Source organism: Bombus vancouverensis, unplaced genomic scaffold (genome assembly GCF_051014615.1).
Source record: "Bombus vancouverensis nearcticus unplaced genomic scaffold, iyBomVanc1_principal scaffold0043, whole genome shotgun sequence".
Lineage (NCBI taxonomy): Eukaryota > Metazoa > Arthropoda > Insecta > Hymenoptera > Apidae > Bombus > Bombus vancouverensis.
Window position 1 is genome coordinate 378,412 of NW_027468934.1, and position 16,013 is coordinate 394,424.

The 16,013-nt window shown below is 41.6% G+C and overlaps 1 long non-coding RNA gene across 1 annotated transcript; it reads left to right on the forward strand.

The window, feature by feature from the left end:
* Positions 1 to 3,851: 3,851 nt before the first annotated feature.
* LOC143304622 (uncharacterized) lies at positions 3,852 to 6,767 on the forward strand. The gene is made up of 4 exons (XR_013061298.1): positions 3,852 to 4,362; positions 5,140 to 5,222; positions 5,457 to 5,546; positions 5,647 to 6,767. It is a non-coding gene; the product is annotated as an uncharacterized LOC143304622 (long non-coding RNA).
* Positions 6,768 to 16,013: the final 9,246 nt, after the last annotated feature.

Consider the following 16,013-nt stretch of genomic DNA (forward strand, 5'->3'; position numbering starts at 1 on the left):
TATTATTTTTTTGAGTTTTTTGTGTTTTCTAAGACAATCCGAGAAGAGACCACGCCATGGCCGATCACGACAAAGTAAGTGATGTGGACAGCGATATGAAGCCGGTCCTAAGAAAGGGGAATTACGAGTATTGGAAGACAATGACGGAAGCCTCGCTAATTTTCCTGGGTTGCTGGGAGGCAATAGAACCAGGATTTACGGAAGCGCAAAGGCTGGACCCAGAATGCATGAGGAAGGATAACATGGCACGTGCATATCTTTTCCGACATATTCGCCCCGAATATATCGGAGAAATTAAATCCTTGAAGACAGCGAGGGATTGTTGGAAGGCGCTAGAGGACGTCCATGGAAGGTCCACGTCGATGGACACTGTCCTATGCATACGGGAACTGGGTACCATAGAAAAAACCCCGATATGGACGTCGCAAAATACTGCGGAAAGATATACGATCTGTGCGAAAAAATTTCCAACGCAGGTTTAAGAATCGAAGACCACATGATGGCGTGTTTCATCTTAGCCGGCCTCGTGGCGGACCCAAACTACACGACATATCTTAGGACGGTAAGACTCGATAAGAATCTAACCTCGAGGGTCGTGAAATCCGATCTCCTACTTGAGGAAAGGAGAATGGAAGCGGCCATGGGTCCCTCCGAGAAGAACAGTGCAATGGCGGCTAGCAAACAATCGAAGACCAAGCCCCAACAAAATCAAGATGGCGCTAAGAAAAAGCACAAAAACCCAAAGGATAAAAAATGCTATAAATGTGGAAAACGAGGCCACATATCGTACAACTGCCATGAGGGAAAAGAAGACAAGGAAGAGAAAGACCCAGAAAACAAAGTGGAGAAAGGATCGGAAGATAAACCGAGATCCAAGGGACTTATCTCCACACTGGCTTTATCATCTATCAACCACGTGGAAAGGGACAGGATCAGCTATCTTGACTCGGGAGCCTCAAACCATATGACCCCGGATAGGTATCGGTTCGTGGACTTCGTGCCTGCGACTGAACAGATCCGGATTGGTAAGGGGTACCTGGAAGTCAAGGGAAAAGGCACGATCGTCGTGAAGATGACCAAAGCCTGTGGCGGGTGGAGTCTATCCTTGTCGAACGCCCTGTGGGTGCCTGAATTAGATGTAAATCTAATCTCGATCAGGCAATTGGCAGTGAAAGGCGTCACCACAGTGTGTACGAAGGATGAGGCCGTCGGCACACATGATGATGGGGATGTGGTATTTAACTCAAAGGTAGGAGACAACGTGTACTACCTAGAGACAATACCACCTGAGAGGCATGTAGCAAACGTTTCCATGGAGAACGATCAAGAAGAACCTGGAAATGATGACGACCACGCCGAGGTTATTGAAGCTAAGGCGTACAAAGGTATCGTGTCATGGCATGAGAGGTTAGGTCATCTACATGGGGACGCGATGAGAAAGATCCCTGTGAGGAAGGCTCTAGGATACATGAGGAACCATGCGGGGTCTGCGTGAAAGGGAAAATGACAAAAGTACCATTTCCGAAGACAGCCCACCACATGTGTCAACGTCCTTTAGAAATAGTTCACAGCGATATTAGTGGCAGAACGCAATGCAAGTCGCTGGGCGGAGGTAATTATTTCGTAACGTTCACAGATGATTTTTCTCGTTTCATGCACGTCAGAATCATCAGTAGGAAGAATGAAGTACTCAAGTGCTTCAAGGAGTACCAGGCGGAGGTGGAGGCTTTACACCAATCCAAGATAAGTGCCCTTCAAACAGATAACGGGGGTGAGTACACAGGAGAAAACTTCGAGAACTACCTGAAGGAGAAAGGCATCTTACACAGGAAAACTGTTCCTAGAAACCCTGAACAAAATGGGGTCTCCGAACGAGCGAACAGAACCCTGGTCGAGATGTCCAGATGTTTACTCATCCAATCTGGACTCCCTGACTATCTGTGGGGGGAGGCTGTGAACACGGCATGCCACATAAGAAACCTATGCCCATCCGCTGCCATCGGAGACAAGATCCCACTGGAATTATGGAAGGGTAAGGGATGTGACCTCCAAGGGGAGATAAACAGACTGAGAGTGTTTGGATGCAGAGTCTGGTATCTAAAGAGTCCAAGCGGAGGAAAATTCGAGAGCAGAGCGGATGAGGGGATATTTGTGGGATATGACAGACAGGTCAAAGGTTATAGAATTTACCTACCGAAGATCCAAAAGGTGATAATATCCTGTCATGTCAGGTTCGAGGAGAACACGTTTCCCTACAAGAGCGCTAAGGCGGAAACGAACCATATAAAGGATAAGTCCTCGGAATGGATATGGGATGTAGAAACCTTTGAACATAGGGGAGAAGCCGGTCAAACTGACGTCGAGACACAGAGTGACGGAGAAAACGACGAAGGGGAAACCGACTACTTTATGGACAGTTTAACGTGTGAGGACAATCCAGTGAATATTGTGAGTGTACCGTTTGTGCCGAGGAGGTCGGCAAGACTACACAAACCAAGAATATGTGATTGTTGTGCTCACACTGCGACTGTTTGTAAAGCTCAAAACGTGTGTGTACCTGTGAATGTGTATGAAGCCCTGAGGGGGCCAGACGCTCAAAAATGGACTGATGCAATAAGGAAGGAACTAGACAATCTAAAAAGTAAAGATGTGTGGGACATTGTGCAAAGACCCTTAAATAAAAACGTTATAGACTGTAAGTGGGTGCTTGTGATAAAGAGAGACCCTGATAGGTATAAGGCTAGGCTAGTAGCTCGGGGATTCTGGCAGAGGCCTGGAGTAGATTATTCAGAAACCTTTAGTCCAATAGTAAAAGGCAGAACTCTAAGAATTCTGCTTGCTCTATGTGCGGAAAATGAGTGGGTTTACGAGCACATCGATGTGGAATGTGCGTATCTCAACAGCCCTCTGGATGAGGATATATACATGGAGCAACCAGAACTCTTTAGAGTTCCAGGTAAAGACAGAACTAAATTTGTGTGTAAGCTCAAAAAGAGCCTGTATGGACTGAAGCAAGCTGGAAGAATGTGGTTTAGACACATCGATAGCATTTTAAGAGGTATGAGTCTGAACCCATGCGTGAGTGGTCCATGTGTGTATGTGGATGCGTCTAAAAAATTTATTGTAGCTGTGTATGTGGACGACATCCTTGTGTTTGGGACGAATGAGTGGATTGAGATATTCAAAACTAGGATTAAGGACAAATTAGATGTTAGAATGCTAGGTGTAGACACTCAATTTCTGTCCATCCACCTGAGTAAGCCAAACAGCACCACTGTAGTATTCGATCAATCTGTACAGATAGGTCAAATGCTGGATCTGTTTGACATTACTCGTGAGGTTGGGGTGGTGGGAGTGTCGACACCGCTAGCTAGAGAATGTGAGGCTGGTTTTGATATTGAACGTGATGAGCCTTTCGACAGTAAATTATATGAACAAGCTGTGGGGCACATAATGTATGTAGCTACTGTAAGTCGTCCTGATGTTGCGTGTGCAATAGGGAAACTAAGCCAAAGATGCGCGAATCCGACTGTATCCGATTGGAAAGCAGTGAAGCGGGTATTCAGATATTTACTAAAGACCAAAGACTTGAAGTTAGTATACCAAAGGACCGGGCAACCTCTGAAGGTGTTTTGCGGGTTGTACGGTAGACAGGAAATCCAGGAGCGGGTATGTGTTCATACTCGCTGGTGGTGCGATATCCTGGCTATCCAAAAAACAACCGATTATAGCTCAATCGACGTGCGAAGCGGAATTTGTGGCAATGCAGGAAGCAGCAAGGGAAACAGTGTGGATTTCTTTACTGTTAAAGGAATTGGGTCAACTGACATATTGCCCTCGCCCCTGCAAGATATTCTGCGATAATATCGGAGCTATTTCATGGTCAAAGGACGAAATAGTTGCTGAGAGTTCTAAGCACGTCCAAGTGCGTTACTTTTACGTTAAGAACTGCGTATCGAGGGGGATACTAGATTATACTTATGTACCTAGTCCTGACAATGTGGCTGACATTCTCACCAAAGGCCTAAATAGGATTAAGACTCAGCAATTTACCAAAGCTATGGGGCTTGTAGAAACTAGCGATCAAAGGGGAGTGTTGAGAAATGTTAAGTTGGTACGATCGCTGCTTACTACAAGCTAAGTTGGTACGACTTCTAACGACGCTCTTTTGTTTTAGAAGTCGACCACGTTGTTCTATTGACTTGGAGATTCCTGTGTGGTAAGACGTGTTATAAGACTGAAATATATTGGAGAAAACGAATCTAAGTGAATCGTTATTTTATAAACCCAAAACCTTATTAAATAACAATCAAAGCCATGTGTCCTGGGTTCTGGTTATGGTGTATGCAAATTCGTCGGGCGGTAAGTTTGCCAAGCTTAAGGCGTTCTCTATTAGTTTCTTCTGTGTGGTGTATCTTTGCGTCAGTGTATCATGGTATAATGTTTTCATTTCTCGAGTTTATCAGAAATAGGAATAATCTTTTATAGAAAAAGAAAATTTTGTATTTATATATATTATATTTTTTCTTTCCTTTTTTTCTTCTTTTTTTTTCTTCTTCCCCTTTTTCTTTTTTTTTTGTTTTTTTTTATTGTTAAAACCTTTGTTTTATTTTAGGTTTTACGTACTTGTTATCAGTGAAAATAAATATTATGAATACTACTTGGATTGGAATTATATACATATATGCGTACAAAATCCATTTCTACATGTTAGATATAATAATATAACAATACTACGTAGATTAATACATAATAAAATATCCTTTTACTTCGGTTATATTTATTACTAACTCTCAATTAATCTATCTTAATTATTTTCTAACCACTTTCTATATTTATCAGCTATTTTATTTCTTCTTGTTAATCTGCGAAATCCATGCATGTACACTTCCTTGTATGGTGATTGATTGTTCATGAGGTAAGTTGCACTTTCACTGTTTTCGTTATTCGTTGAACTAACACGTTTTACATTCAAACAGTAATTGGAACACTCGTAATAAACTTCTTTTCTTTTTCCAAGTTTCCGCTATCTGTGTCATTCGACAAACAGTGCCACGCCTCCACAGCACCGTTATAACATTTAGCGATGCTGCTCTTTGCATTAAGGCAATTGAAGTTAATTCGTTCGTTTATTTTCAGCTGGTACATGGTGTTCCGCAAGCAGGGAGCCATAACCTATTTTGCATGTAGACCTTCTTGTATGATGATTACTTGTTTACAAGGTAACTTTCACTTCCCCTCTTTTAATTATTTATTGAATCGACATGTTGTATATTCAAACAATAATTGGAGTACACATAATAATTTTCCCTTTTTCTTTTTAGGTTTTCGCTATCTGTATTATTCGACGAACAGTGTTACACCTCCTTTTGATTTATCCATAATATAGTTATAACATTTAGTAACCTTGTATTTTGCACCGAGACAATTGAAACTAATTTATTCACTTATTTTAGGTAGCTGTCATACATTGTGTTCCACGAACAACGATCCATAACCTATACTTGCACGTACACTTTCTTGTATGTTGATCACTTGTTCACAAGGTAACTTTCACTTTCACTAGTTAATTGTTCATTGAGTTAACACGTTTTATATTTAAGCAATAATTGAAACACGTATAATAATTTTCCTTTTTCCTTTTAGGTGTTCGATATCTGTATTATTCGACGAACAGCACTATAACATATACTACCGCACTACGTTGCCCACTGAAATCGCTTTATTCATTGCTTATTTCGATTATGCGCTAGTTTTAACTTGTTTAAATGCACCGTTCGCCGAATCCCTTTTACTTCGACCTTGACGTTTTGGTTCTGCAAGATTTCTAGCACTTTGTATGGTCCAGTATATTGATCGGAGAATTTTCCTTTACTGGGTTCTTTTAGTAAATATATCGAATCTCCTATTTTAAAATCTTGGGGGTTGATTCGTCGGTCGCAATATTCTTTTGATCTTAGTTTGGATTTTATCAAATTTTCTCTTGCCATTCGTTGTACGGTGTTAATTTTATCGAACAGATCTTCGAGATATTCTGCGTAAGTTGGTTCCATGTTCTCTTCGATTATTACTTCACCAGTAGGTTCTCTGGCTAGATGTCCAAAAACTAATTCGTGCGGGGAGAATTTCGTTCCTTCGTGTACAGAGGTATTATAGGAAAACATAGCTAATTCTACCCATTCGTCCCAATTTTTGGAATTTTCAATGTATAATTTGAGATATTCTATCAGCACGTGGTGAGATCTTTCGATTGAACCGTTACTTTGTGGATGATATGCCGTCGTGGTATATTGTTTGATGCGGAATCTCTTTGCTACTTTCTTCATTAATGAGGATGTAAAGTTCGTTCCTTGATCAGTGAGAATAGCTCTCGGTGACCCGAAACGACAAATAAATCGCTTTACAAAAACGTCCGCTATCTCGGCTGAAGAGATTCCTCCTAGTGGAATCCCAATTGAGTATTTTGTTAATAAGTCTTGGATAGTTAATATATATTCGGTTCCCTTTTGGGTTTTTGGTAATGGACCTATAATATCCATACTAACCTTATCGAACGCTTTACCTGGTGTGTCTGTAAGTACCATTGGTTGCTTTGCTTTTATTCTTGTGAGTTTCTTCAATTGACATTCCTTACATGTTCTTACGTAATCTTGAATTTCCTTTTTCATATTTTCCCAATAGTAATGTTGTCGTATTCTTTGATAAGTTTTTGTTATTCCTTTGTGTCCTGCTACGCTTGATTCATGTTTTTCTCGTATTATGTTGTTCCGCGCTTCCACAGATGGGGTAATTACTTCCCCAGTGCAAATGGTGATGGTTAAGGTTTTTTCCATAAATATTTCCTTTAATTTTCTGATTGTATATCGCCAGGGTATTTCCTCCAAGTTTCCTTTGCTAATGCTGAACGAAGTTAACTGTTTTTCATTTACTGCGTCTAATAGAGATCTTAGCGAGTTTAATAAATTTTTTGGTGTTATTGGAATATTTCTATTTTCCTTTATCGGTAGGAATACAATGTATTTTCCAGAATCGTAATTCAATCTTGCTTTTTCTAACATTAAATCTTCATAACGAGGTAATTTTCCCGTTTCCTTCATTTCTAAGGCTCCTTTATCTATCAGATTGCCATGTATATCTATAAATACTACTTTATGGTCATTTACTCTCGCAATTGAGTCTCGGGTTTCTGAAATTCTTAGTTCCGCAATTATCGTAGGTCTCGTGTCCTTTTCTCGTTGTTGAATTAGTTCTGGAATTACAGTGGAGGTCTCTTTTTCGCTTGTTGTATCCGTGCCTTCTTTTTCTCGATTGGTTATTTCTCTATCTGTACTTACATCGATTTCTGCTAATGCTTGGTCTAAATATTTTATGGGGGTTTCTTCTATTGTAAAATGTTTTCGGGTAAAACCCTTTCCTTGATTTTTAGAATCACTGGATTGAGGCAAGACGTGTGGTTTAGCTTCGGATATGGGAGAGTCTTCGATTGACGTATCTATTCCGAATCTTTTTGAGACAGGATAGCGAATCGGTGAGACTTCCTCTCTCTTTCTGATTGGTAAACAAACTTCCGGAGGGTTCCTAGATAATGCGTCTGCGTTTGCGTTCGCCCTGCCTTCTTTGTATATAATATCAAATTCGAAGTCCGATAACTTTAATTTCCATTTCCAAATTCTTGAAGTAGGATCTTTGATAGAATGCATCCACACTAAAGGTTTATGATCGGTTACGATGGTAAACTTTCTTCCGTAAAGATACGGTCGGAGGTGCATTGCGCTGTAAACAATTGCCAGACACTCCTTTTCTATGGTAGAGTAGTTTTGTTCGGCGGGATTTAATAGCCTTGAGGCATACGCAATCGGCAAATCCTTTCCGATTGGCCCTTGACTCAGTAAACCGCTTATTGCATATCCTGATGCGTCTGTAGTAAGGTTAAAGGGTTTAGAAAAGTCTGGATATTGCAGGATGGGTTTCGTCACTAACGCTGTCTTTAAATTATTGAATGCGTTTTCTTGATTTTCTGTCCATTTAAAGGGAGTGTCTTTCTTTAATAGTTGTGTCAATGGTTTCGCGACCTTGGGGAAATCGGGGTATAAATCTTCTGTAATATCCTGCTAGTCCCAGAAATTGTTTGATATTTTTCGCCCTCTTTGGTCGTGGAAATTTTGATACGGCTTCGACTTTCTTTGGGTCGGGTTTCACGCCATCCTCACTAATTACATGTCCTAAATAATTCACCTCGTGTCGTAAAAATTCGCACTTATCAGGTTGTAATCGTAATTTAGCTTTCCTCAGTCTTTCCATTAATTTATTAAATTTAATTTCGTGTTCTTGGAGAGACGCGGAATAAATCACTATGTCATCCAGATAGACGAATAGTTCTATTCCTTGCAGACCAGATAATATTGAATTCATCAAACGTTGAAATGTTGCTGGGGCATCTTTTAATCCAAAGGGCATTCTTTTGAATTGAAAATGCCCGTATGGTGTCGAAAATGCAGTTTTGTGGGCATCTTCCTGTGACATACGGATCTGGTGAAAGCCCGATGCCAAGTCAAACGTGGAAAAATATTTTGCACTTCCTAATTGATCCAATATTTCTGTAATGTTGGGTAGTGGGAAGGCATCGCCAATCGTTTTATCGTTCAATTTTCTATAATCGATGACTAATCTCCAGCGCTTATTTCCTTGCGAATCGGGTTTTTGGGCACAATCCATAACGGGGAGTTATATGGAGATATTGATGGTTCCACTACGTCCGTATCTAGTAGTTCTTGGACCTGTCGATTTATTTCTTCTCGATGTATTGGTGGATATCGATACTGTTTAGTATTGATGGGTATATTATCCGTTGTAATTATCCTATGTTCCAGAACTTCGGTTGCTTCCAATGTATCTCCTGGAATATGAAACCTATCTTGATTATTACGAATCAATTTTTTAGCATTTTCCTTTTCTTCTTCGTTCAAATGTTCGAGTCGTAGTAACTCATTTATTTTATCGTATCTACTTTCCTCCGATCTTAGAACTGTATTGCACGCTGTCCTAGGAAGCGGGTGGCGGGGGGGGGGGGGATTTTCAAATTCTTTAATTACCATCGTTGGTGTTGTAAATACGTAATCTCTCGAAGTAGTATTTATTACTCTTATGTAACCTTTTCCTTTATGATTCCTCACAACTGCATTACCAAAATAGATTCCCTTGTTCGGCTCGATTCTTGGAATAAATCCCTCTTTTATCTCTGGATTAGCGATATTAATCGAACACGTTATTGAACTTCGCTTCGGTATAATTATTTTTTCTTTAGTATCGAAGGGAATATAAATATTTCCCCACTTGATATGTTTTTCCTCATAATCTAAACGAGCTTTACAACCTGCAAAAAATTCGGATCCTAGGATTCCGTCTTGATCGATTAGCAATGAATCATCGACTACATGAAAAACAACCGGATGGCCCGCAACCTGTATTACCGTCTGCCCTAAGAAGACCAGGCTCGTTGCCGTAATTCCTCGCACTTCGATTGATTCCTTTTCGTCGATGATGGCTGAATCGAGTATAGCAGGTTCCTTGATAATGTTGATTTCCGATCCAGAGTCTAATAATAAACTCGTCTTAGTCTTTAGATCTGGGGAATCTATTCGTGCAGTTGGGGTCGTTGGGGAATCGTTAAATTTTATTGAAATAATTCGGAGAGGTCGCCTTCCGAATCTGAATTCAACTCCTGATGATTTTCCTTCGCCGGTTGCTTGTGCTTCACTCTTTTCCTTTTGCCTTGAGATTCTGGATTCTCTGTCTGTGACCTCGTTTGGTTGTGGGATGACTCCCCCACAATATTTAGTGGTTGTTCGTTCGATCTTATGGTCGGCATTGCGTTCGCTCTGTCTCTCGTTATGGGTGGTGGAGTCGATCTCGCGGGGGTGGCTGTCCTTGTTGTGTTTGTTGCCGTCGGCGCCGGTCGCCTGGTTGCCGCCTGTACTCTTGGGCGATTCGGCGTATCGTTCCTTCGTGGCTCGCCCCATTCTCCCGAAGGACGTGTTTGGTTTCCTGATGGTCTCGAAGCATAGGGTACGATTAATCCGGCATCTACTCGGGCTTTAAATTTGTAACAGTCTTTCACTAGATGCCCGGGTTTTTTTGCAATAGTTACACGTGATATTTTGTCTTGTAGAATTCAAAAAATTCTGCGATGGATGTAGCGATCTTCGATCTTGGTGGTTGTTCCTGATATTGTTGTTAGTGTTCGAAGGATGTGCGTTGTCGCGTCTGTAATAGTTCGAGGGTGTCGGTCGTTGGGGTCGCGTTCTATCGGTTATTTGTTTCAATTCGTGTGTTGCTTTGACGGCTTGACGATACGCATCTTCTAAAGTATGGTACCCTGCTATTTTTATTCGCACATATACCTCGTTCGGAAGTCCTTTAACGAAAGCTTCTTTCGTTTCCCAATCTATAGTATCTTGGATATCGGGGGATATGATGCCGTAGTCGCCTCTTTCTCCGTCCATTATTGCCAATCTAAGATTTCTAACGCGATCCATATAATGTAATATGTCTTCCCCGGGTCGTTGAAATATCGTTCCTAATTCCCCTTTATATTCGTTAAGAGATTTCTTTGGGCCGAATAGATCCTTTAATTTGTTTCCGAAATCGTTTAGACTCATTAATTCTGTGTCTTCGATGTCGAGGAGCGCGTGTCCACGGAGCTTATTTACTAACAATTTTACCAATTGAGGTTCTTGATATCTGGGAACCATATTTCGCGCGCGCTCACAAGCTCTTAAAAAGTGGAATACCGATGGTCGATATCCGTCAAACACTGGCACCGATTCGATCGCATCTTTTAGCTTAATTGGCTGGGTATGTCCTCTCGGCTGGACCGTCTCTTGTTGCGTTGTCGGCGGCGATACGGGTGTTTTAGGTTCTTGTTTTAAGTTCGAATAAGCCGCTTTGTAATTCGGCGAGTTTTGCACTCATATCGCGAAAGTTCGCATCCCATGCTTTAAGCTTTTCCGACAATGTCAAAACCATTTCTTCGTCCAACGATTCCACTACACCCGCCATTGTTTCTTAAATATTTGTTAAATATATATATTAATCAAGATAGACTAACTAAATATTAACGACAAGACATGACTGAACTCGGTGCAAAGGAATGAAGTTATGCTACACGAAATAACTGGTAACACAATGCACAAAACATTAACTAAATTAAACGAGACTTACATAAATGCAAGTCACGTATAATCGAAACAATGACTATTGAAATTCGGTAACAATACAATCCATGCTATCGCATTAAAGTAGCACACGGTATTGACACACACAATATCACGAAACACAAAACAATATTACAAAACACTACTAAATAAAATTATAGTGATTAACAATTAATTAGTTATTTCAACAACACGTTACTGTTGACATTAAACCAACGCCATACCAAAGAGACACGCGAGCGACCATGTTGAAAAATTCGTCGCGCGCACATACAAATAACAGCCAATGCAATACAATACAGCATCATAATAGCAATGTTAGGTACTAAAAAAAAAAAAAAAAAAAACAAGAAAAAGGGGCAGAGAGTTAAGGAAAATATATATAATAAATAACAACTAACATAATTATAACATATTATATATATTATATTATATACAGGGATACAGTATTCGTACAAAGGAACAGATCCAAACGAAAATTATATATATAAAAAAAAATAAATAATATATATATGTAATATTGTGATATAATATATTTACAAGGAATGGATGATACAGATGTTAATCGGACAGAAAAAGACGATTGTTGTTCAACCTGAACTATTCACACCAAACGTACAGAAGATCACGTGGCCAAGATCACGTAGGTCTCCTCTTTCCAAAACTACGCGACCAAAAAACAAACGCCTCGGCTCTCGCGACATTCCACGCGGTTCACCCGCCAACTCCCAGACCTCTCACTCACGATACTACACTCGGCCATCCTGCAATAACATCTGCCCTCAGATGTTGCCTTCTATCTCGCTGTCATCAGATGCGTCACTTTCGGCGTTTATGACCCAAGGTTTCAGAAAATCAGCAGTAGTTGATGACCGTTTTGGCCCCTCATGCTCTCCTACCTTCTCCGCAATGTAGCGATCATTCCGCATTGCTCGCACAATCCGGTACGGACCCCAAAATCTTCCTCCCAGTTTTAATCCTGGGCCAAACTGCGTTCTCTTTATGGCCACCAACTCTCCACTTAGGTACTGTTTCGCACCTTTTCTTCTTTTGTTGTAGTGCCTCCGATTTTCCTCTTGAGTAGCAGCAATTTTCTTTTTCGCGTCCTCACGCAGTTCACGACGTTGCTCTTCGAATTCCACCACCCATTCTTCTTCAACCAATTTTCGGATCTGTGGGTCTTCTTTAGTTTGCATCTCGACCCCGACAAGTAGCTGGAAAGGAGTTTTTCCCGTGCTCCTGTTTAATGTAAAATTCAGGTATTTCTGTACTTGGTCGACATGTTTATACCAATCATCGGGTTTAGGGGCAGTCAGTTTAGTTAGTAAAGGTATGAGTGTCCTGTTTACCCTCTCTACCTGCCCGTTCCCCCTCGGCGCCCCCGTCGTGACTAATAAATGCTTTATATTTTCTTCTTCGCAATACTCTTGGAACGCGTTGGATGTGAACGCTGTTCCCCGATCAGAGATAATTCGTCGTGGGTTCCCAAAAACAGCCGCTTGCTTCTTCAGTCGATCGATAACATCCGCGGTATCAGTAGATCTAGTAGGATAAAGCCACGTAAACTTCGTGAACGCATCCACTACTACAAAGATGTGTGCGTATCTTTTCTTTGTAGCTGTCATAGGGCCCACATGGTCAATATGGTAAGTGTCTAACGGTGTGTCACCTTTGTCTAACGGATTTAGATATCCCTCTTGCTTGCCCAATTTTCGTTCGGCTAGGATACAATCGAGACAGTTAGATACCACATGCTCGACCTTTTCACGTAGCCCCTTAAACCAAAAGTCCTTCTTGACTATAGCTTCTGTTTTGGTGACCCCAAAATGCCCACGCTCGTGCGCCTGCCTGACTACCTGAACCTGCATAGCCTTCGATACTACTATTAACACATCATCCTTACACTCTTTATACAAAATATTGTTCCGTATTACATACCCATCGACCTGATTGCACGTTGCGGCGTCTAAAATCCTACGGACTTCAACGTCCTTGTTCTGTGCACTTCTCAACCGTGCAATCAGCCCGTCTTCACTTTCCGTTACATACATAGTGCTCGGCAGGGGGTTTCTACTCAGAGCATCCACATGCTGCATGCTTTTACCTGGCCTATGACACACCTGATACTTAAACTCGTCTAGTAACAAGGCCCATCTGGCTACACGCACACACAAATCTTTCTTTTTCATTGTCATAGCAAACGCTTGGCAATCCGTGACGATAGTAAACGGCATACCTAACAGATATATTCTAAACTTGTTCAACGCTTTTACAATTGCTATTACTTCCAGTTCGTAACTGGTGTACTTTGCCTCGGCGGGAGTTGTTTTTCCGCTGGCAAAGTAGACCGGATGGAATTTTCCATCGTCCAGATCTAGTTGCATTAAAATTGCTCCGTAACCCTCTGCGGACGCGTCTGTATGCAACTCAGTCTCCGCGCCCATTCTATACAACTTTAACACTGGTTCGTTGACAAGCGCTGTTTTCAAGATTTCAAAGGCCTCTACTTCTCGATCGCCGAACTGAAATTTTACCTCCTTTTTCAACAAATCCGTCAAAGGCTTAGCAATCTTCGCGTATCCCCTAATAAATTTTCGAAAGTACCCCGTAAGTCCCAAAAAACTCTGAACCTTTTTAACAGATGTTGGCTTGGGAAAGTTTGCTACTGCCCTAGATTTATGTGTGGACGGCCTTATGGTATTTTTTGAGACTATATACCCCAAATATTCAATTTCCTGCTGCAGAAAACGACATTTTCCCCAGTTTATAATTAGCCCATACTGCTCAGCTAACTCTATGACCATTTGCAAACGTTCCCACGCCTCCTCTAAATTCTTTGCAAGAATAATAATGTCATCCATATACACGATAACAATACCTTTACCTACTAGTTCCTTAAAGATCATCGAAATATACTTCTGGAACACAATGGGTGAAATCTTTAAACCAAACGGCAACTTCAAAAATTCATATTGCCCCGATGGCGTAACGAAAGATGTATATTTTCGGCTGTCTTTGTCTAAACACACGTGAAAAAAACCATTCTTTAAATCCAACGTTGTGAAAAACTGAGTACCTTGCAATGCATCTAAAATATCATCAATTAAAGGCAATGGGAAATGTGGACACTCAATAAGTTCATTAAGCTCGCGAAAAGCAACACAGACTCTGATAGAACCATCTTTCTTTCTAACTACAACTATGGGACTTGCATATTCTGAGTTTGACGGTTTTATTATGCCTTCATTTGTCCATAATTCCATCAACTCGTCCACCTCTTTTTTCTCCGAAGGCGCCAATCTTCGCGGCCTTCGAACCACAGGTTTGTCACTCTTTAAAACGATTTTTGCCGTTATCCCAACGTCCCGCTTTTTCTCCGGCCTATACCCCCTAACGATATCGCGAATCGCTTCACGATAATGCGGTTCCCGTACGTGTGTTAGGTCTGTTTCGTCGGTCTGTTCTACCACGTTAACTCTAAACACATCCGGCACGTCTTTGGTCGTCTGTTCGTCAAGCCGCAAGAAAGTCACTTCGCCTCGTTTAACCCGTAACTCTACCTGATCCAGAAAATCAGTGCCTAACAACAGGCCGTGCTTCGTCAATATTTTGTTTGAAGCAACGTGCAAAGTGATTGGCAGTTTACACCCATCAACCGTCATTACCTTGGTGAATTCACCCCAGGTCTCATTGCCAGCGGAACCAACACCGTCGAACTTAAGCGTGCATTTACCTAGCGGTGGTGACCCTAACCTCGCATACTCGCCTGATCGAATGAACGTGAGATCACTACCCGTATCCACTAGTGCCACAAACCTACAATCATCTATCGCCACTTCCTTCACATACTTCCCCTTTTCGGATCTTGACACTACGCAAGTCTCTTTCGGTCGTGCCGTACACCTCGCTGCAATATGTCCAAATCCGCTGCACTCGGAACACCTAACACCTTCTCCCCTCTCCGGACACTTAACACTTAGATGATCCTCACTACCGCAAATGAAGCATCTTCTTTTCTTCATTGCATCTACAGATTGACTGGGCTTCCCGTTCTTCTGGGTTTTAGCCGGCTTCACAATCGACTTTACTCTGCGACTCTTCTGCTCTCCGTACATCACTAACCTCTTCCTCAACTCTTTGATTGACGTAGCGCCGTACAATATAGCCTTATTGTTCTCGTCGTCTATTATTCCATCCACTATGTATTCCACCTTTGCTTCCTCCTCTATGTCCACATGGTTGGCTATTTCGAGCATGCGGTACATGTAAGCCAAACATGCTTCATCACTCTCCTTTTTTGTTTCTTCAAGTTTCTGATGTACTTGCCTACTGTTGACTTTCCTCGAAAATTCTTTCACTAGCCCCCTCTTCAACTCATGCCAAGTCCTGGCATGACACTCGAAGCTCGCAAATATTTTCGCTGATCCCTTCAGCAGCTTCCTCGCGTAGACTGCCTTCTGCCCATCCGACCACATGCACGTATCAGCGACTTCCTCGAACGACTCGAACCATCGTTCGACATTTTCACCTTTGTTGCCACTAAACGAGTCTAATGCATCTTCGACGTCTCTAAAACTCAGTGTCGAACCAACACATGCCCTTCGACAATATTCATCACGGTCCTGATACATCCTTCGCGTACCTCTCTTGTATCCTCTTGCGTTTTTTTTGTCATCTTCATACTCACTTTCGTCGTCGCTTTCTTCTTCCGACGATATGTCATTACCATCCATGGCCGCTTGTAGCCGTGCGCGTAATTCTACTTTTCTTCCCGTCGTTTTTAAACCCAAACTAGCGAGG